The sequence below is a fragment of the Solea solea genome, chromosome 2, assembly GCF_958295425.1.
Source record: "Solea solea chromosome 2, fSolSol10.1, whole genome shotgun sequence".
Lineage (NCBI taxonomy): Eukaryota > Metazoa > Chordata > Actinopteri > Pleuronectiformes > Soleidae > Solea > Solea solea.
Window position 1 is genome coordinate 15939357 of NC_081135.1, and position 23479 is coordinate 15962835.

The following is a 23479-nucleotide window of genomic DNA, read 5'->3' on the forward strand; positions in this document are numbered from 1 at the left end:
GAGAAAGATGTTGTTTCCTGAAATTAAACTAAAACCCAAGCACCACTATTTGCGCCATTATTCAGCACTTTTCTTGAAATTTGGTCCATTGATTAGGTTATGGACACTTAGGTTTGAAAGTAAGCACAGTTATTTTAAAAGATGTGCACGACACTTGAAAAACTTCAAAAACATTTGTCAGACTTTGTCAGAGCGTCATCAGATGTATCAGGCATATCTTTTAGCTGGGCAAGAATGCAGTAAACAAGTGAAGCAAGTCAAGGACAGCTGTGCATTTTATCCCAACCTCTATAGCGACACTATAAAACATGCAGTCAGTGAGTTAGCCTTTTCGGAAAGCAATACCACAGTTACCACAGACATTCAGTACAAGGGCACTGCATATAAAAAAGGACAGTTTCTTGTTTACAGAAATGATGAGTATATGGAGTTTGGTGAACTTATACTCATCTTGATTAAAAATGACACATCTGTGTATGTCTTGATGGATATCCACAAAGGCATCTTCCTCTCAGAATACCATCTGTATTCTGTGACAAAGGACAGTCTTGGGTTACAGTGTATCAACATTAATGACCTGCCTGATTTCTATCCTTTGGTATCATACATTCTTGATGGATACCGAGTCATTCCACTGAAACACAGTATTGTGGCAAAATAAAGGCCAATAAAAGCTCACTTATTTCACACTGTAAATAGTTTGACGTTAATATAAATGTTAACTGATGCATATCCCTACTCTGTTAAGTCTATGTGCTATATATTTTTTCTGTTCTCTTTTGAAGGTGGCATTTCTTCTTCAGTGCAATATGAGTGAATCAGAGCGAACCTTCCTAGATGTCGCCATCATGGAAGTCTTACCAGAACTTCCAGCAGTTAACAAAAACATCCTGGAAGAGCACTTGCAGTCCATTGGAGTCGAGACATATGATGATCTACGGTTCGTAACGGAGGCTGATTTGATGACAGCATTAAGACCTGTACAAGCCAGAAAGCTTCTTTCCGTTTGGAAACGGAACTGTCAGTAAAAACACCACACACGACCACACAAAACACAACTATTCAAAATCAAAAGCAGACATGGACATTGTGTAATATATGAGAGGCCTGGAAAATAATTAAAATTTGCTCTTACACAACACTATATTCATACACACTTATATAGTCTCTTACACACACTACTCTACTCATATACACACATGCACACAACACTATTATAGTCGTATACACATACCATTCTACTAATACCCACACATACACCACAATACTCTCTTACAGACACTATTATACTCTCTTCCACACAATTTTATGCTCATACACACACACCACTGTACTATCTTACACACACTATTTTAGCCTCTCACACACACTATTATACCCATACACACAACTATACTATATTGTACTGTGTGAGTCATTATCTCTTTTTTTTTTTTTTTTTTGTAATTTAAAGACCAAACTCCAGAGAACAGCTCACTGTCATCTGTGGAAGCCTCACCTACCCAATTGCTGTCATCGCTTTCTGTCTCCCCCCCAAGTTCATCGTCAACCTCTTCCAGCAGCCCAAGACTTGACACACAGTGGGAAAAATTTGAAATTCCATGGACTAAATTTCCAGAGGAAGTGATGCATTCTTTGGAGAGGGGAAAAAGGCCAGGCCCAAAACAGAGGAGGCAAATGATCCGGATTGTTGTGAGTGAGATGATGGAAAAATGCCCTCATGTAGGTAAAAAGCATTCAACTGATGTTTCAAAAAAAATGGTGGCAAAATATCCCAAATGTTTGCAAGATGTAATAGAGGGTGATATTGTTGGAACAGGCTACCATTCCCTTGTCAAACAGTTGCAAAACAGAATTGAAAATGTGAGGCGCACTTCAACACCCAAAATAAGAAAAAGAAAACACCAGACTGACTCAGACCACACAGATGAGAGCCCATTAGAAGAGAGAGCAACAATGCAGGACACTTACGGATGCATTAAATGGAATGTGAAATTTCTGCCCCTTGAAGAAACTCAACAGAGCCAGCAGCAAAAGATGGAAAAACTCAAGGTGATGTTCCAACATTCTGATGCCAATCCAGAGGAGGTAAAACGTCTGATGAAGTCCACTTTTTACACACAGCGTCAACATGTCAACCAGGGGAAAAGTGTCAAAAGTCTTAGAGAGGAGTGGCCATTTTGGTTTGATGAACTTGGCATGTCAGTCCACTTCAAGGAACTCACAGGGATTGACCTCAAAGAGACATTCACACGAAATTTAGATTTGAAGGGAAAAAGGCTCCTCGACTACATGACCACAGTTTGTGGCAAGAGCAATAAGTTCCTTCAGAATTATGCAAGGCTTCAGAGATTGCGGGGACCGCAGAGTGGCTGCTCAGATGATGTAGTAGAGATGATCCTGCTTCTGCTCAGCTACTTCGATGAGAAGGAGGAGTCCATGTTCTTCCATGTCGAAGATACATGTCTGGCAGAAGAGGTCCAACTGGAGCAAGTGCCTCTGACACCCACTTTGATTGTCTGTGGTAAGTCAGTTTCATATCTCTCTTTTTTTGTTGCACGGTTTATAGAACTTGTCATGAGTGCAGTGCTTATTAATATAATCTGTATAATTTGTTAATAGGACAGTCCTTCTATTCCTCAACGAGGTACATGCTGAGTCTGGATCGGAACCTTACCAACACAAACATCTCCTCCTTCATTTCTGCATTGTGCCTCATGTTCGGAAGCTACTACTGTTTTAATATCCACTATCCATCTGAGTTGGCTTCAACTCTGGAGTTTCTTCAGAGGTAAGTAAAAATGGCTCACTCATTTCTCGGACCTGGGACTCTGGTACCTGGAGTCTGACTCTGAGGTCCTGCTTAAAATATCGTTCCTCCAGGAACAAAGGCGTTGTAGTTATGAAACTTCACTGAATTAAATATGCCTTTTTATATTCACTACTTTTTTTTTATACTGCCCACCTCAACTTTTCACCTTTTGACCTTCATGACGTTACACAGCTGATACGAGCATACACGCAGAGCAAGCATATTTTAGCTATTAAAGTAATGACGGAAGGAGTACTAACAGTGAGACAAACTGTTTTCCCAGTGCAAAAAACTTTGTACAAGGAATTACAAGAAGAAAATGATTAATATGCTTTTATTGTACAGGTGTTTTTTCTTGATAAACCCAGAAAAAGGAACCAAAGTAGAGAATAAAAACTCCAAGCGCCGTCTCAACGTGAATCCACGAGTCCTCACCCTGATACAGGAACTCTCCGATCACGAGTGGCGTTAAGCCTAAATATGGACTCTTTCTGTGGACTCTCGCTGTTTGTTTGAGAAGAGGTAGTGTTTTCACTTTGTGTAATGATGTTGTGTAATGTTTTCACAATGTGTATTATGGCAATTAAGGCACAATATATTATTTTTGTTTTAAAGTCTTAATGGTGCACTTTGTAACTTTTTCTGGTAGAGGGTCCGCCACCTGCGTGTTTCATGACGATGTTCGTTCTTTGCAGGAATGTTCCACAGTATATTATATGCTATACTATTTTGCATTTATTCAATTAAAACTGTTTTTATTGCAAACAAATACTGTAACAAACTGTCTTACATTGAGAGGGGCTCACCTCTACACATATCTGACCTGTAACTTGGTCTGTTGGCATGACCTGATTGTTTTGGGGAAAAAAACAAACAAACAATTGTTTGCAACTATGTTGATGGCTGTTAAATAAATGTCCCAAAAGTGATATTTCCCTCTCTTGTCTTTTCTTGAGGTGTATTTTTGCATGTTTTGGTGTAGGCGTAGTAGAAATAATTATGCAGGTTTAAGTAAATTTTACACAATAACTCGATTATTAAAACATGAAAATACAGCATATTTTGAATAGATTTTATGTATAATATACAGAACAGCTCCGTTAGATTAGTTTTTTGTAGGATATTTCCCTGGTAATTTTATCATTTATTTGTGCACAATAAGCAATTATTACATGTAAAAAATACAGGAAATTGTCTCTTTATATACAACACTGTTATGCGAAACTAACACCTTTTTTTTGTAGACTTAACAGTTTTTTTATGTAATTCAGACGTAATTTTATTCAATGTAAATCAATTTACATATTTCGTCAGTAAAGTTATTTACTGTGCTACTGTATTTTTTACAGGAATTCTCTGGTAACCACAGCTGCCAGGGTTTTCCTGTAAAAACAACTGTTTTTTTCTAACAGTGTACCTACATGCCCAGATGGGACCTTCATGGCTGGCTACATTCTGGATGGATGGGAAAAGTGGAGAGTCGTGTGCCTTGCCGCATTGGATGTAGAGGATGTCGAGGATGTGTACATATTCACATTCATGACAATCGGAATGCTCTCCTTGGGATGTGTTATGTTCATGCAATATCGGAAAATGAGAAAGATCGCGGGTGGAAAGCGCAACAGCTCAGAGGGCTATGGTTGGGCTGCACTCCAACGTCTCCACAACCCTCAAGCACATGACAAGAATGGGGAAGCTAAGCGAGGTGAAAGCCATAGATGAGATGGATGACTAAAGGGGAAAAAAAATAAAATAAAAAATAACAACAAAACGGGCTCTCACACCATCCAAGTTAATAGTTAACCTGATGAATTGCTCCCTATTGATTGGATCACTGTGTGACTTTGGGACGTTGTAACATGCCAGGCAACAAGTCAAGACTGTCACTCACGACGGAATAATATGGACACATGTACAGGCAGTGCCGGCCCTGAGTAATTTGGTGCCCTAGGCAAGATTTTAGCCGGCGCCCCCTTGCATCGCAGCAGTCAATTTCACAATCAACTTGTGTGTAATGTAATGTAATGTAACTTTCATACAATCACACAGAACCTGCATGTGTGTATTCAAGATTTTATTTCTTTGAGTAAAAAATATCACACCAAATAAAAACTAAAGAAAGAAACAAGTGATAAAATTAAAAAGGACAGGAGCACCTGATGCTGTGTCACTGGGGGTGGTACTGAAATACTAAATCTAGAATGGCTTCCAAAAACGACACTGCACAGTACACCATCCAGAGAAACATCCAGACCAGTGGAGAAAACTGCTGAGTGTTGAATACCAGAAAATGGAAGAGAGGTGATGCTTGTCCATGAAAATAAACCTCTTTACCACTATAGCACAGTTTCTCTTACTGCAAATTTTATTGGACTTTGTATATTTGACCACTTATTAAACTATTAAATTTAATCAACACATTTAATTAAGATTTTCTGCAAAATGCAATAGCTTACAACATTTATCTTATTTGCTCTGTTTACATAGCAATGCTGACACCTATTGGTGATTTACTGATACTACTGCCTTAACAATGACACTTGCAATGGATAAGATAAGGATAATTTAATAGCATTTAATAGAGCCTTGTAGTAACATATAAATACGGTAAAAAAAAACAAAAAATAGTCTGATAGACTGTTTAATAGACGACACATGACTTATTTTGGCATACAAAGAACCAACTCGTAACCAAAGACTACGCTATGTAAAAGGTGAATTAACTTTTATTAGTAACTTTGGTAAGTTTCAGATTTCAATTCATAAATAACATCGATACCAAAAAATAAAGTCTGCCTAGTATAGTCCATTTATTTAATCCGGCTCTGGTCGGGACTAGATAAGCTTTTGCTTCTCCCGCTTTCCCTTTCGGTTATGTGTATTGTGTGAACTACACTAAGATGATGTGTGATGATGATTGATCTAACTGACATGACCGAAATAAACATATAAATAAACAAATAAATAAATAAATGATGACAGGTGCTATCCCACCGCATCAGTCGCACATGATCAGTATACTGTAAGTAAACACGCAAATTCTTCCAAATTAAACTACAATGGTAAAACCTGCAAAAAAGAAGAGACTCTGCAGCTACAACAAATTATAAGAAGTTATAAAGACATGGGTTAAGCCCGTCAGTGGTGACTCAACAAAAGCCTTCTGGAATTTTCAGTTGGCCACACACAGACGGTGCACATTCTGAGTCACTGCTATTTTATTCCTCTGCAAAACTGCTATCATTATGACAAATACCTTAAAACAATACACTATATATTCACAAAAAAACATACATACATAGCCTAGCAACAACATATATTATTGCTGAAAATCATAGCCCATAATACTACAGTGGAATGAAAGCAGAAGAAAAGAGATCTGTCAAACATTAGTGAACGGTAGGTTTTTCTAGTAATAACGTGGGGAAAACAACGTTTAACTATTTGAAATGACTATATGATCAGCTATAACTACCAACACTACAAACAGTGGGTTGGTAGTGATATTTTTTAATTATTTGGCATACAGCTACTTTTAGCTAGAAATAGCTAACAGCTTATTAGTTAGATATATTTCTCTCATGCCCTTTTAAGTAATCAGTTTATTGAAAAATATTATTTGAGTAAGACAATAATTAAAAGATATGTGGAGAACCCACACTGGTTCACTTATGATGCTGTATTAAGCACTCTTTCACCTTACCTTAACGCTAGTTAACAACTAATAGGATATGTTATAAAATAAAAGTAGACTACCGATGTTAGCATGATAATAATCATAAACCGCTCCAGTTACATGAGGTATATGTAAAATAAACCACTCATGTAACTGGAGCGGTTACATAAGGTTACATACACCAATAAACCAATAAAGCATAGAGTGTTAACTGGTTCTGTTGACCTCAGTAGTACGTAACTAATGCATAGTTTGTGTTACCATAAGTAACTGTGCGAAGACGATGATGACAAATTGAAGACAAACGATAATACCCCTGTCTGCCTTGACACATGACATGTAATGCCTTGAAGACAATTTTGTCATGCTGGCCACAGGTACTGCAACAAGAAATACTAATTTTGCCCAAAAAGCAATTTTCCCCTCAATAGTAAAAGAGACGCCTGTAAAATTGTCCATAGGACACCTCGAGACATGGACACGGCTTTTATAGCTCTTTATATTTTTATCTGGGAGTAACACTACTGCACATGCTCTATGGACGCACAACCCGGAAATAAACACAGAAATCTGAATTTTTTTAAACCCAATCAGTTCTGCGCATGCATGTAACCTGTGCGTGACCTTACAGCACACGTCTACATCCACACGGGAGCCTGTCAACGTGTTTTACGCATGGATGCATTATAAGTATGTGCACTCACGCCGCACAAGATGGCAGCGTGAGTTCATCTTCAGACTTGCAGCCGGTTGGACGGCGCTCTGAACGGTTGCATTCCTCTGAGCGCCGCAAACGGAGTCCCGATATATTATTGTTGATGTTTTAAGTTCCACTATTACATTTGTTGCTTATTTCGCTGAACTCAACCTCAAACATGATGAAAAATAACAAATCTGAGGCAGCTAAATCCCTCCCATTCAAAAACCAAGTTGACGACGGTGAGCATAACTATTCTAACGCTAATGCTACACCCAAGGACATCTCTGACACGCCAACACCGTCAAACACACCAGGGGCCCGTTTCAGAAAGCAGGTTTAGTGAAAACTCTGAGTTAGTTAAACCTGAGATGAGTGAAACTCTGGTTTTTCGGTTTCTCAAAGCCAGTTCAGCTAAACGCTGAGTCGGTTACCCTGGCCACATACTCCGTGAACCTAACCTGCTCGCTGGCAGGTTTTCTTAAAAAACCCTGAGTTTCCCTGTCTCCTCCCCTCCTGCTGAGCCTGAAGCAGCTGTCTGACACTCTGTCTCATTTCCTCATTCATACAGTCGATATCAAAACATGTATCAGTGCGCATTCACCTGTGAAATTAATACATCGAAATCCCAATCAGATGTTACTTCCGGTGTGCGAACCATACTGCGGGTTTCAGGGAAGCTCACGTATATTGGGTGGGGGGTTGCGGGACGGACGCTTGTGCTTGCCTCAAAGTGAGGACTTGTGGCGTATTTGATGCGACCAAGATGGTGACGTGTGTGCATCGCGAGGCCCAGTGTCTCTCCCAGTTTTGCAATTTCGCAATGATTTTCTTGTTAATTTTGGGTCTGTTTGTACGGAACAGTTTCACTTTAACATCCTACACCCGACGGCAGGCATGGCCTGCCATCGGGCGTGGCGACAAATTATGGATAAAAAGTATAAGGGGGGGGGGGGGGGGGCGCAGTAAAACTCTGGGAAAAAGGGCTCAAAAGCCTCAAAGTTGACGCAGCAAAATGCACTAAAATTAGGTATCTATTTGCCACTACAACAAGTTCCACTGCTGCAGTGGGTGCAGGGCCGCCAGTGACGGCGTCATCATCATCATCAACAACTTACAGTGTTATTTTAGCTTTCCATAAAGTTATAGTTTGCAGGTGTTACAGCTTACAGTTATTATTATATAATATTAGTGAAACAATGGATGATTAATCATTGTTAGGTTCAATTTTTTTTGTCTGTCAAACTCTTCTCTTTAAGGCTGCCCAGTCCCCCAGGGATGTTCCAGGGATGTGCCTTTCATTGGTGTGCACTTTGCAGGCATTCTTCACATTTGTGAGTTACTATACTGCATACTGTTGTTATGTGTTCTTGCTGACATCCACCTGGATGGTCATATAGCCTACTACTTTTACAGCGTGACTGTAATGAATGCAACTATCTATTATTGCATTATTTTGATTTCTGATGACATTACAACCAATCTCCGACTCATTCCTGAGATCTCCAGAGCACCCAAAGCTACACACTCTACCCGGCTGGGTGGAAGTGCTCGCAGCCGGTGTCCGGACCATAAACAAAGGCGGGGGAAGCGCGGAGGTATACGAGCTAAGCTAAAGCTAACACCACACCGGCTCACATTACCCAGCATTTTCCTCGCTAATGTGCGGTCCTTGGTGAACAAAGTTACAACTTCGCAAAGCAAGAGATGGACAGTAATGTCATGATTTTCACCGAAACATGGCTAAACAACGGAGTACCGGACAATGCTATCACGTTAGCCGGGCTGACACACACACCGAGCAGGCAGGACAGCAGCTGACTCCGGTAAGACCAGAGGTGGAGGACTGTGCATGTTGTTATGGGAACTTTTGTGAGTGAGATGAAGCACGAGAACTGAGTCGGATGAATACAAGCAAGTTGATTTAATTTGAGTTAAATCAAATTAAATCAACAGAGTCGAAGAGTCTGCAAAGTGAATAACACTGAGCAGAGAGAAACAAGGCGTATATAAACATGTCTTCAGCAATATGTGTACGTGATAAAGAAAGAAACAGGATATTCGTCAGATAGAGTAGTTGTCTGATATGATGCCAATAAGGTGTTGTGAAAACTAGCAGATATCAATAGAGAACAGGGAGTTTCTTGGGAGGACAGGGACCTTGAGATAAGAATAGGAAACTCATAACTGTCCACTACACCTTGTGTGACCCGAGGAAACAACTATCCACTGAACCTTGTGTGACCTAAAGAAACATCTGTGTGCGTGTAATATGCCATTACAATGTATATTAACAAAGCTTGGTGTACAGACTACCACTGACAAGAGACACTGCTCAGCAAACCTTGAGTTTCCCATGGTTAAGTGTAGGCCTTTCTATCAGCCCAGAGAGCTCAGCTCCACTATTGTAACTGCAGCCTACATCCCCCCAGATACTGATGCCAAAGCTGCAATGAGTGAACTTTACACAGACATAAGCAAACAACACTGCCAACCCGGAGGCTGCATTTATAGTTGCTGGTGATTTTAACCACTCCAACTTAAAGACAGTGCTCCCTAAATTGCACCAGCATGTTTCCTGCCATACAAGAGGAAACAAAATTTTGGATCATGTTTCCTCAAACATCGCAGGAGCCTTTACCACACCCCCCTCCCCCACCTGGGTCAGTCAGACTACCTTTCTTTGTTCCTCATCCCCAAGTACTCCCCACTCATCCGACGTGTGAAGCCATCAGTGACAAACATCAAAGTGTGGCCAGTGGGGACAGACGCCATACTTCAGGAAGTTCTTGATGGAAGTTCCATCACACGGACTGGAGTATTTTTTTGGAGTTTGCTTCTCAGGATACCTGTGGTTCTTGTCGTGGTGGGGTTTCTTGAGAAAATTAACTAAGTTTTTATCTTGGTACATCAGCTATTGTTGCAGAAAAATAAAGAGTTGAAGCCATTGTCCTTCAGATCAAAAAGCATTTAATTCTGGATCGACCCTCCCCTCCCTCCTCTCCCCCACCTCCTTCCTTCCCAGGTAATCAAATTCTGCTATTTGAGTTACGGCGTAACGGCGGAGTTGGAGCGAACAAACGAATTATGGATAAAAAGTGTAAGGGGGGGCGCAGTAAAACTCTGGGAAAAATCAGTCTAAAAATAATGACAATCAAGTTAATAATAATCTATATTCATATAAATGTACTCTGTTTTGTATATCTTTATAAATGTAAACTGCTTTTGTATTTCTCCAACATTAAGTTGGTGTGCTGCAGAGGTGCTGCAAAGAGGCGCATCTGAAAAAGGTCTATGAGCGACTATGTTCGTGTATGAGTTTACTGCGTGAACATGGCCCTCAGTAAACTCTCTATGACTTTTGAGTAAACTCATACACGCAACATCGCCTTCAGATCAGGTGATGCACAGGCCTATGGCACATCCAGGGCAAACCTGAAGAGGGGCATCATCAAGGCCAAGCATTGCTACAAGCAGAAGATAGAGGAACACTTCTCCAACCCGACCCCAGACGCATGTGGCAGGGCATCCAGGCCATCAGTGACTACAAACCCAGCAACTCCATTGCCGAAAACACCCCTGCCCGACGTGCCTGAATGACTATCGCCCTATAGCACTAACACCCATTATTATTTAGTGCTTTGAGCAGCAATAGGAGCACAGAAGATGCAGTCTCCACGCGCTGCACTCTGTGCTCACACATCTGGATAATATAACACCTACACAAGAATGCTGTTTGTTGATTTCAGCTCAGCTTTCAACACTGTCATCTCCTCCAAGTTAAACACCAAACTTGGAGACCTGGACTTCAAAACCTCCCTCCGCTACTGGATTACGGACTTTCAGATTGACCTCAGTTTGTTAGGTCAGGACACTCCTGCTCCAGCACCATCACACTCAACACAGGCGTACCACAGGGCTGTGTGCTGAGCCCATTCCTCTACTCCCTCCTCATACACGACTGCAGGCCTGTACATGGATCCAACACCATCATCAAGTTTGCGGACAATACAGTGGTGATTCGCCTCATCAGGAACAACGATCAGACAGCCTACAGGGAGGAAGTGAAACATCTGGCCACTTGGTGCGCTGACAATAACCTGCTCCTTAACACCAGCAAAACAAAGGAGCTCATTGTGGATTTCAGGAGAGAAAGAAGAAACACGCACAACCCCATTCACATCAACAGGATGGCTGTTGAACGTGTTTCCAGCTTTAAGTTCCTGGGGAACCACATCACAGAGGACCTCTCCTGGTCCACCAACACCTCCAGTCTGGTCAAGAAGGCTCATCTACACCTCTTTTTCCTGAGGATCCTGAAGCGTCACCACCTGTCTTTAGACATTCTGAGGAACTTCCACCACCGTGTGATCGTTAGCATCCTGATGAACTGTGTTACAGTCTGGTACGGAACCTGCTCCGTCACAGACCGTAAGGCACTACAGAGGGTGGTCAAAACCCCACAGCGGAAAGACTCCACTTCCTGCCATTGAGGACGTTCAGAGGAAACACTGTCTGCGTCGCGCTCGCAGCCATAGATATATATAAAGGCAGATGTCTCGTCTGCGCTGCTGCCCAATGGAGTTGAACGTCCGCCCAGGGCGGCCATCTTGCCACAGTCAGCTCGGTCACCCATAACATGTGTTGTAGTGGTACATGGACTTTTTAAATAACCATACTTACAGTCACAGAGAGATTAGAGCATGAAGACACAAGGAACAAGACCGTAGAAGAAACATGGTGTATATTCAGAGACACACTCCTTGACTGCCTCAAGAACACTTGCGGGAACAAGAGGACAGAGAAAGGCCACAAAATGGTGGAACAACGAGGTGAGGGAGGCAAAAGGCTGTGTCTGGGAGGCATGCAAATTATTTACACGTTTGTATCACCAAATGGCCACTCCAGGGCTGGGAGATCGTTGTTCGGGGGGTTTTCTGGATCCAACAGGGTTCAGATTCATGGACCATAAAATACGGCAGACGTGGTTGAGCAGCTTTGACACAAACTGCTTTGTCAATACACTTAACGATCAATTGTCGTGCCATGGGTACACAGCAGCAGGTGCAACTAGCGAACAGGGCGAGGAACACGGCCAGTGACGTGAGGATGGATAAGAAAAGCTTTCCCCGTTTTTCAAACAAGCCTTCTAATACTTCCCCAAGGCCCCCCTCAACTCCTGAGTGTGCCTTTAGGGCTCTTGTCAGCGAACCGTCGGGCGCGGTGTTATTAGGGATGAACGTGCAGCATTGTTCTCAAATGCATGTTCTTCAAACATGGAGCAAACGCGTCCCTTTTCCGCAAGGAGGAAGACGACGGCAGTTCGGGTCTGGAAAGCCATAAGGGAAATTGCGTACAATTGGTTATGGACTGCGTCAATGGCATCGTGTGTGAAATTGGTTGCACATTATAAGGGACGTAGTTTATGCGGTCGACGTTTTTGTTCGGGGTTATTGGGAATATGGCGGATATGATAGAGGAATGTTTTCAAAACCGACGGCAACCTGGTCAGCTACTTTATATTCGTCAGGAACTTCTCTGTCACACCTACAGTACACCTCACCGCTGTCTCACAGTTGGCATACATGTCCTGCACCAGTCTAACATACTTCTCTGCCACTCCAGACTTCCTCATACAGTACCATAGTTCCTCTCTCTGCACCCTGTCATAGGCTTTTTCCAGATCTACAAAGGCACAATGCAGCTCCCTCTGACCTTCTCTGTATTTCTCTACCAGCATTCTTAAAGCAAATATTGCATCTGTAGTACTCTTTCTAGGCATGAAACCATACTGTTGCTGTTGCTCACAAATGCTGACTTCTGCTCTCAGTCTAGTTTCCACTACTCTTTCCCATAACTTCATTGTATGGCTCATCAACTTTATTCCTCTATAGTTACTGCAATTCTGAACATTTCCCTTATTCTTAAAAATGGGCACCATCACACTTCTTCTCCATTCCTCAGGCATCCCCTCACTCTCTAAGATCCTGTTGAATAGTCTAACCAGAAACTCTACTGCCTCCTCTCCTAGGCACTTCCATACCTCCACAGGTATATCATCAGGACCAACTGCCTTTCCATTCTTCATCCTCTTCAGTGCCACCCTAACCTCATCTTTACTAATCTCTGCTAATATTATTATTAGGGACCGAGCACTCACACAGTGTGCGAGGACCTATTGTAATTCTAGCAACATAAACCGCGCACTCACACAGCAGTGTGCAAGGACCTAGGACGGAGCACTAACACAGTAGTGTGCAAGGACCGAGGACCGGGCAAGCACACAGTGCGCGTAGGGTCCGAGCCCACGCAGTGGGCGAGGACATATTGTTATTCTAGGAATTATTAGGGACCGAGCACTCACACAGTGTGCGAGGACCTATTGTAATTGTAGCAACATAAACCGAGCACTCACACAGCAGTGTGCAAGGACCTAGGACCGAGCACTCACACAGTAGTGTGCAAGGACCGAGGACCGGGCACGCACACAGTTCGCGTAGGGTCCGAGCCCACGCAGTGGGCGAGGACATATTGTAATTGAAGGAATTATTATTAGGGTTCGAGCAACAAGGTTGCAAGAAACCTATTGAAACTGGAAGGATTATTAGGGTTCGAGCAACAAGGTTGCAAGAACCCTATTGAAATGCAAAAGATTATTATTATTAGGGTTCGAGCAACAAGGTTGCAAGAAACCTATTGAAACTGGAAGGATTATTATTAGGGTTCGAGCAACAAGGTTGCAAGAACCCTATTGAAATGCAAAAGATTATTATTATTATTATTAGGGTTCGAGCAACAAGGTTGCAAGAACCCTATTGAAATGCAAAAGATTATTATTATTAGGGTTCGAGCAACAAGGTTGCAAGAACCCTATTGAAATGCAAAAGATTATTATTAGGGTTCGAGCAACAAGGTTGCAAGAAACCTATTGAAACTGGAAGGATTATTATTAGGGTTCGAGCAACAAGGTTGCAAGAAACCTATTGAAACTGGAAGGATTATTATTAGGGTTCGAGCAACAAGGTTGCAAGAAACCTATTGAAACTGGAAGGATTATTAGGGTTCGAGCAACAAGGTTGCAAGAAACCTATTGAAACTGGAAGGATTATTAGGGTTCGAGCAACAAGGTTGCAAGAAACCTATTGAAACTGAAAGGATTATTATTATTCTTATTATTCCCCCAAATGAATTGCCTTTTTGAGGCCTTTCCCATACCCCAAAACTCACCAATTTTTGTGACCGCATCAATCGTGGTGTAAATTTACGTCTGAAAAAGGTTCGGGGAATGTGCGTCGAAAATTGAATGTGGGAGGGGCCAATAAGTGCGGCGCCACCTGTCCAAATTCACCATGACCAACACAAATATCGCACATGCACGAAATTCGGTACACATGTGTAGTGGGTCAGGATGGAGAAAAAATTACATTATGACCATGATCCAAACCCAACAGGAAATCCGCCATCTTGGGTTGATTGGCGATTTTTTGGCGATTTTGGCGAATTCGCAGCAATGGTATTTGAACTAACTCCTCCTAGAGTTTTCGTGCGATCACCTTCAAACTTGGTGAGGTCCCTGTGGACCAGTTGAGGAGCTCACGGTATCAAAAGTTTTTTCAAATGTCGCACGGCGCACGAGATAGGGGGCGGCAAAGTTCGTGATGATTCTGATGTTTCGCATCAGAAAATTAAAACTCTTATAACTTTGCGATGGAAGGTCCGATCCGAACCAAACTTGCTACCATTGATGATGGGCCATGGCTGAAGACGTCTATGAAAAAACGGTGAAATTTGAAAACAGCGCCTCCTTGTGGTGAAAGAAAATACACCAAAAAAAAGTTTTTTTACGATTTCGGGAATAACTTTTACACAGATAATCGTACCGCACTCAAAATTGGTGACAACAGTCAAAACACATGGTAGATGATGCGTGAGCAATATGACGACAAATCGTTTAACGGTGTTGCCATGGCAACGACGCAAAGTCGGATTTTTGGGACAAAAAATCAAACTGCTACAACTTCGTGAATCCTGGTCCGATCTGAACCAAACTTGCTAGGATTGATGATAGTCCGGCCCTAAAGACGTCTATATGAGAATATTAAATTTCGAAAACAGCGCCCCCTGGTGACAGCAGACTATATGACAGCTTGTATTTCAATTATCTCCTCCTAGAGCTTTTGTGCGATCACCTTCAAACTTGGTGAGATCAATGTGGACGAGTTGAGCATCAAAAGTTATCAAAAGCTTTTTAAAATATTGTATGGCGTACGAGATAGGGGGCGCCAAAATTGGAGATAATAATAATTTTTCATAACAGACAATGAAACTCTTATAACTTCGCGATGGAAGGTCTGATCCCAACCAAACTTGCTATAGTTGATGATGGTTAGTTGCTGAAGACGACTATGTTGCTGAAACGGTACATTTTGAAAACAGCGCCTCCTGGTGGTGGTAGAAAATTCTAAAAAAACAAACTGTTACAACTTTGCTAATCCTGGTCCGATCTGAACCAAACTTGCAAGGATTGATGACAGTCCGGCCCTGAACACGTCTATATGAAAATATTCATTTTCAAATACAGCGCCCCCTGGTGACAGCAGACAGAATTACATTTATAGTTTTTGATGCTGCTCCAACAGGGATTGTTGTATCCGCTTGAAACTTAGTATGTGGGACCCCAGACCCTTCCTCAACATGTCCGTAAAAGGTCACCTCCCTACAGGAAGTGGAACGCCCGAAACAGGAAGTAAAGTCTTACATTGTCCGATTGACACGAAACTAGATATGTGAGTTACGGGACCTTCCCTGAACATGTTTCCGGAGACGCCGTTGACCGAACAGGAAGTCGGCCATTTTAAACAGGAAGTGCCCTCTAACTTTGCCGTACGTTGTCCGATTTGTACAAAACCTTATATGTGACATCAGGGACCTGTCCTGAGCATGTCCGTAAAAGGTCACCTCCCTACAGGAAGTGGAACGCCCGAACAGGAAGTAAAGTCTTACATTGTCCGATTGACACAAAACTAGATATGTGAGTTACAGGACCTTCCCTGAACATGTTTCCAGAGACGAACAGGAAGTTGGCCATTGTAAACAGGAAGTGCCCTCTAACTTTGCCGTATGTTGTCCGATTTGCACGAAACCTTATATGTGACACCAGGGACCTGTCCTGAGCATGTCTGCAAAAGATGACCTCCCAACAGGAAGTGGAATGCCCGAAACAGGAAGTAAACTCTAAGATTGTCCGATCTGAAAAAAACTTGATATGTAAGACAAGGGAACATCCCTGAACACGTTTACGGACGCGCATTTGACCGAACAGGAAGTCGGCCATTTTAAACAGGAAGTGCCCTATAACTTTGCCATACGTTGCCCGATCCCCCCCGAAATTTGGAACGACATGCGCAGGGACGCCGCTGAAAATAACTAGTACTGAAAATAACTAGTACTGAAAATAACTAGTACCGCGCGCGGTGAATGAACGGGTGAGAGCGCGAGGCACGCGGGGAGCCGTGGCACACGGCGACCCGCGTGGGTCGGCTCGAACCCGTTCAGAACCGCGCGCGGTACTAGTTATTTTTATTATTATTATTCTTATTATTCCTTAAAGTAAATCGCCTTTTTGAGGCCTTTCCCATACCCCAAAACTCACCAATTTTTGTGACCGCATCAATCCTGGTGTAAATTTACGTCTGAAAAAGGTTCGGGGAATGTGCGTCGAAAATTGAATGTGGGAGGGGCCAATAAGTGCGGCGCCACCTGTCCAAATTCACCATGACCAACACAAATATCGCACATGCCCGAAATTCGGTACACATGTGTAGTGGGTCAGGATGAAGAAAAAATTACATTATGACCATGATCCAAACCCAATAGGAAATACGCCATCTTGGGTTGATTGGCCATTTTTTGGCGATTTTGGCGAATTCGCAGCAATGGTATTTGAACTAACTCCTCCTAGAGTTTTCGTGCGATCACCTTCAAACTTGGTGAGGTCCCTGTGGACCAGTTGAGGAGCTCACGGTATCAAAAGTTTTTTCAAATGTCGCACGGCGCACGAGATAGGGGGCGGCAAAGTTCGTGATGATTCTGATGTTTCGCATCAGAAAAACAAAACTCTTATAACTTTGCGATGGAAGGTCCGATCCGAACCAAACTTGCTATGATTGATGATGGGCCATGGCTGAAGACGTCTATGAAAAAACGGTGAAGTTTGAAAACAGCGCCTCCTTGTGGTGTAAGAAAATACACCAAAAAAAAGTTTTTTTACAATTTCGGGAATAACTTTTACACAGATAATCGTACCGCACTCAAAATTGGTGACAACAGTCAAAACACATGGTAGATGATGCGTGATCAATATGACGACAAATCGTTTAACGGTGTTGCCATGGCAACGGCGCAAAGTCGGATTTTTGGGACAAAAAATCAAACTGCTACAACTTCGTGAATCCTGGTCCGATCTGAACCAAACTTGCTAGGATTGATGATAGTCCGGCCCTAAAGACGTCTATATGAAAATATTCAATTTCGAAAACAGCGCCCCCTGGTGACAGCAGACTATATGACAGCTTGTATTTCAATTATCTCCTCCTAGAGCTTTTGTGCGATCACCTTCAAACTTGGTGAGATCAATGTGGACGAGTTGAGCATCAAAAGTTATCAAAAGCTTTTTAAAATATTGTATGGCGTACGAGATAGGGGGCGCCAAAATTGGAGATAATAATAATTTTTCATAACAGACAATGAAACTCTTATAACTTCGCGATGGAAGGTCTGATCCCAACCAAACTTGCTATAGTTGATGATGGTTAGTTGCTGAAGACGACTATGTTGCTGAAACGGTACATTTTGAAAACAGCGCCTCCTGGTGGTGGTAGAAAATTCTAAAAAAACAAACTGTTACAACTTTGCCAATCCTGGTCCGATCTGAACCAAACTTGCAAGGATTGATGACAGTCCGGCCCTGAACACGTCTATATGAAAATATTCATTTTCAAATACAGCGCCCCCTGGTGACAGCAGACAGAATTACGTTTATAGTTTTTGATGCTGCTCCAACAGGGATTGTTGTATCCACTTGAAACTTAGTATGTGGGACCCCAGACCCTTCCTCAACATGTCCGTAAAAGGTCACCTCCCTACAGGAAGTGGAACGCCCGAAACAGGAAGTAAAGTCTTACATTGTCCAAGTGACACGAAACTAGATATGTGAGTTACTGGACCTTCCCTGAACATGTTTACGGAGACGCCGTTGACCGAACAGGAAGTCGGCCATTTTAAACAGGAAGTGCCCTCTAACTTTGCCGTACGTTGTCCGATCTGCACAAAACCTTATATGTGACACCAGGGACCTGTCCTGAGCATGTCCGTAAAAGGTCACCTCCCTACAGGAAGTGGAACGCCCGAAACAGGAAGTAAAGTCTTACATTGTCCGATCTGAACAAAACTTGATATGTAAGACAAGGGAACTTCCCTGAACACGTTTACGGAGACGAACAGGAAGTTGGCCATTTTAAACAGGAAGTGCCCTCTAACTTTGCCGTACGTTGTCCGATTTGCACGAAACCTTTTATGTGACACCAGGGACCTGTCCTGAGCATGTCTGCAAGAGATGACCTCCCAACAGGAAGTGGAATGCCCGAAACAGGAAGTCAACTCTAAGATTGTCCGATCTGAACAAAACTTGATATGTAAGACAAGGGAAGTTCCCTGAACACGTTTACGGATGCGCATTTGACCGAACAGGAAGTCGGCCATTTTAAACAGGAAGTGCCCTATAACTTTGCCATACGTTGCCGCGATCCCCCCCGAAATTTGGATCGACATGCACGGGGACGCCGCTGAAAATAACTATTACTGAAAATAACTAGTACTGAAAATAACTAGTACCGCGCGCGGTGAATGAACGGGTGAGAGCGCGAGGCACGCGGGGAGCCGTGGCACACGGCGACCCGCGTGGGTCGGCTCGAACCCGTTCAGAACCGCGCGCGGTACTAGTTATTATTATTATTCTTATTATTCCCCCAAATGAATTGCCTTTTTGAGGCCTTTCCCATACCCCAAAACTCACCAATTTTTGTGACCGCATCAATCCTGGTGTAAATTTACGTCTGAAAAAGGTTCGGGGAATGTGCGTCGAAAATTGAATGTGGGAGGGGCCAATAAGTGCGGCGCCACCTGTCCAAATTCACCATGACCAACACAAATATCGCACATGCACGAAATTCGGTACACATGTGTAGTGGGTCAGGATGAAGAAAAAATTACATTATGACCATGATCCAAACCCAACAGGCAATCCGCCATCTTGGGTTGATTGGCGATTTTTTGGCGATTTTGGCGAATTCGCAGCAATGGTATTTGAACTAACTCCTCCTAGAGTTTTCGTGCGATCGCCTTCAAACTTGGTGAGGTCCCTGTGGACCAGTTGAGGAGCTCACGGTATCAAAAGTTTTTTCAAATGTCGCAGGGCGCACGAGATAGGGGGCGGCAAAGTTCGTGATGATTCTGATGTTTCGCATCAGAAAAACAAAACTCTTATAACTTTGCGATGGAAGGTCCGATCCGAACCAAACTTGCTATGATTGATGATGGGCCATGGCTGAAGACGTCTATGAAAAAACGGTGAAGTTTGAAAACAGCGCCTCCTTGTGGTGAAAGAAAATACACCAAAAAAAAGTTTTTTTACGATTTCGGGAATAACTTTTACACAGATAATCGTACCGCACTCAAAATTGGTGACAACAGTCAAAACACATGGTAGATAATGCGTGATCAATATGACGACAAATCGTTTAACGGTGTTGCCATGGCAACGACGCAAAGTCGTATTTTTTCGACAAAAAATCAAACTGCTACAACTTCGCGAATCCTGGTCCGATCTGAACCAAACTTGCTAGGATTGATGATAGGCCGGCCCTTAAGATGTCTATATGAAAATATTCAATTTCGAAAACAGCGCCCCCTGGTGACAGCAGACAATATGACAGCTGGTATTTTAATTATCTCCTCCTAGAGCTTTTGTGTGATCACCTTCAAACTTGGTGAGATCAATGTGGACGAGTTGAGCATCAAAAGTTATCAAAAGCTTTTTAAAATATTGTATGGCGTACGAGATAGGGGGCGCCAAAATTGGAGGTAATAATAATTTTTCATAACAGACAATGAAACTCTTATAACTTCGCGATGGAAGGTCTGATCCCAACCAAACTTGCTATAGTTGATGATGGTTAGTTGCTGAAGACGACTATGTTGCTGAAACGGTACATTTTGAAAACAGCGCCTCCTGGTGGTGGTAGAAAATTCTAAAAAAACAAACTGTTACAACTTTGCCAATCCTGGTCCGATCTGAACCAAACTTGCTGGGATTGATGACAGTCCGGCCCTGAACACGTCTATATTAAAATATTCATTTTCAAATACAGCGCCCCCTGGTGACAGCAGACAGAATTACATTTATAGTTTTTGATGCTGCTCCAACAGGGATTGTTGTATCCACTTGATACTTAGTATGTGGGACCCCAGACCCTTCCTCAACATGTCCGTAAAAGGTCACCTCCCTACAGGAAGTGGAACGCCCGAAACAGGAAGTAAAGTCTTACATTGTCCGATTGACACGAAACTAGATATGTGAGTTACTGGACCTTCCCTGAACATGTTTACGGAGACGCCGTTGACTGAACAGGAAGTCGGCCATTTTAAACAGGAAGTGCCCTCTAACTTTGCCGTACGTTATCCGATCTGCACAAAACCTTATATGTGACACCAGGGACCTGTCCTGAGCATGTCCGTAAAAGGTCACCTCCCTACAGGAAGTGGAACGCCCGAAACAGGAAGTAAAGTCTTACATTGTCCGATCTGAACAAAACTTGATATGTAAGACAAGGGAACTTCCCTGAACACGTTTACGGAGACGAACAGGAAGTTGGCCATTTTAAACAGGAAGTGCCCTCTAACTTTGCCGTACGTTGTCCGATTTGCACGAAACCTTTTATGTGACACCAGGGACCTGTCCTGAGCATGTCTGCAAGAGATGACCTCCCAACAGGAAGTGGAATGCCCAAAACAGGAAGTAAACTCTAAGATTATCCGATCTGCACAAAACTTGATATGTAAGACAAGGGAAGTTCCCTGAACACGTTTACGTACACGCACTTGACCGAACAGGAAGTCTGCCATTTTAAACAGGAAGTGCCCTATAACTTTGTCGTACGTTGCCCGATCCCCCTCGAAATTTGGAACGACATGCGCGGGGACGCCGCTGAAAATAACTAGTACTGAAAATAACTAGTACTGAAAATAACTAGTACCGCACGCGGTGAATGAACGGGTGAGAGCGCGAGGCACGCGGGGAGCCGTGGCACACGGCGACCCGCGTGGGTCGGCTCGAACCCGTTCAGAACCGCGTGCGGTACTAGTTATTTTCAGTACTAGTTATTTTCAGTACTAGTTATTTTTATTATTATTATTATTATTCCTAAAAGTAAATCGCATTTTTGAGGCCTTTCCCATACCCCAAAACTCACAGATTTTTGTGACCGCATCAATCCTGGTGTAAATTTACGTCTGAAAAAGGTTCGGGGAATGTGCGTCGAAAATTGAATGTGGGAGGGGCCAAAACGTGCGAAGCGACCTGTCAAAATTCACCATGACCAACACAAATATCGCACATGCACGAAATTCGGTACACATGTGTAGTGGGTCAGGATGAAGAAAAAATTACATTATGACCATGATCCAAACCCAACAGGAAATCCGCCATCTTGGGTTGATTGGCCATTTTTTGGCGATTTTGGCGAATTCGCAGCAATGGTATTTGAACTAACTCCTCCTAGAGTTTTCGTGCGATCACCTTCAAACTTGGTGAGGTCCCTGTGGACCAGTTGAGGAGCTCACGGTATCAAAAGTTTTTTCAAATGTCACATGGCGCACGAGATAGGGGGCGGCAAAGTTCGTGATGATTCTGATGTTTCGCATCAGAAAAACAAAACTCTTATAACTTTGCGATGGAAGGTCCGATCCGAACCAAACTTGCTATGATTGATGATGGGCCATGGCTGAAGACGTCTATGAAAAAACGGTGAAGTTTGAAAACAGCGCCTCCTTGTGGTGAAAGAAAATACACAAAAAAAGAGTTTTTTTACGATTTCGGGAATAACTTTTACACAGGTAATCGTACCGCACTCAAAATTGGTGACAACAGTTAAAACACATGGTAGATAATGCGTGAACAATATGACGACAAATCGTTTAACGGTGTTGCCATGGCAACAACGCAAAGTCGGATTTTTGGGACAAAAAATCAAACTGCTACAACTTCGTGAATCCTGGTCCGATCTGAACCAAACTTGCTAGGATTGATGACAGTCCGGCCCTAAAGATGTCTATATGAAAATATCCAATTTCGAAAACAGCGCCCCCTGGTGACAGCAGACAATATGACAGCTTGTATTTCAATTATCTCCTCCTAGAGCTTTTGTGCGATCACCTTCAAACTTGGTGAGATCAATGTGGACGAGTTGAGCATCAAAAGTTATCAAAAGCTTTTTAAAATATTGTATGGCGTACGAGATAGGGGGCGCCAAAGTTGGAGATAATAATAATTTTTCACAACAGACAATGAAACTCTTATAACTTCGCGATGGAAGGTCTGATCCCAACCAAACTTGCTATAGTTGATGATGGTTAGTTGCTGAAGACGACTATGTTGCTGAAACGGTACATTTTGAAAACAGCGCCTCCTGGTGGTGCTAGAAAATTCTAAAAAAAGAAACTGTTACAACTTTGCCAATCCTGGTCCAATCTGAACCAAACTTGCAAGGATTGATGACAGTCCGGCCCTGAACACGTCTATATGAAAATATTCATTTTCAAATACAGCGCCCCCTGGTGACAGCAGACAGAATTACATTTATAGTTTTTGATGCTGCTCCAACAGGGATTGTTGTATCCACTTGAAACTTAGTATGTGGGACCCCAGACCCTTCCTCAACATGTCCGTAAAAGGTCACCTCCCTACAGGAAGTAGAACGCCCGAAACAGGAAGTAAAGTCTTACATTGTCCGATTGACACGAAACTAGATATGTGAGTTACGGGACCTTCCCTGAATATGTTTACGGAGACGCCGTTGACCGAACAGGAAGTTGCCATTTTAAACAGGAAGTGCCTTCTAACTTTGCCGTACGTTGTCCGATCTGCACAAAACCTTATATGTGACACCAGGGACCTGTCCTGAGCATGTCCGTAAAAGGTCACTTCCCTACAGGAAGTGGAACGCCCGAAACAGGAAGT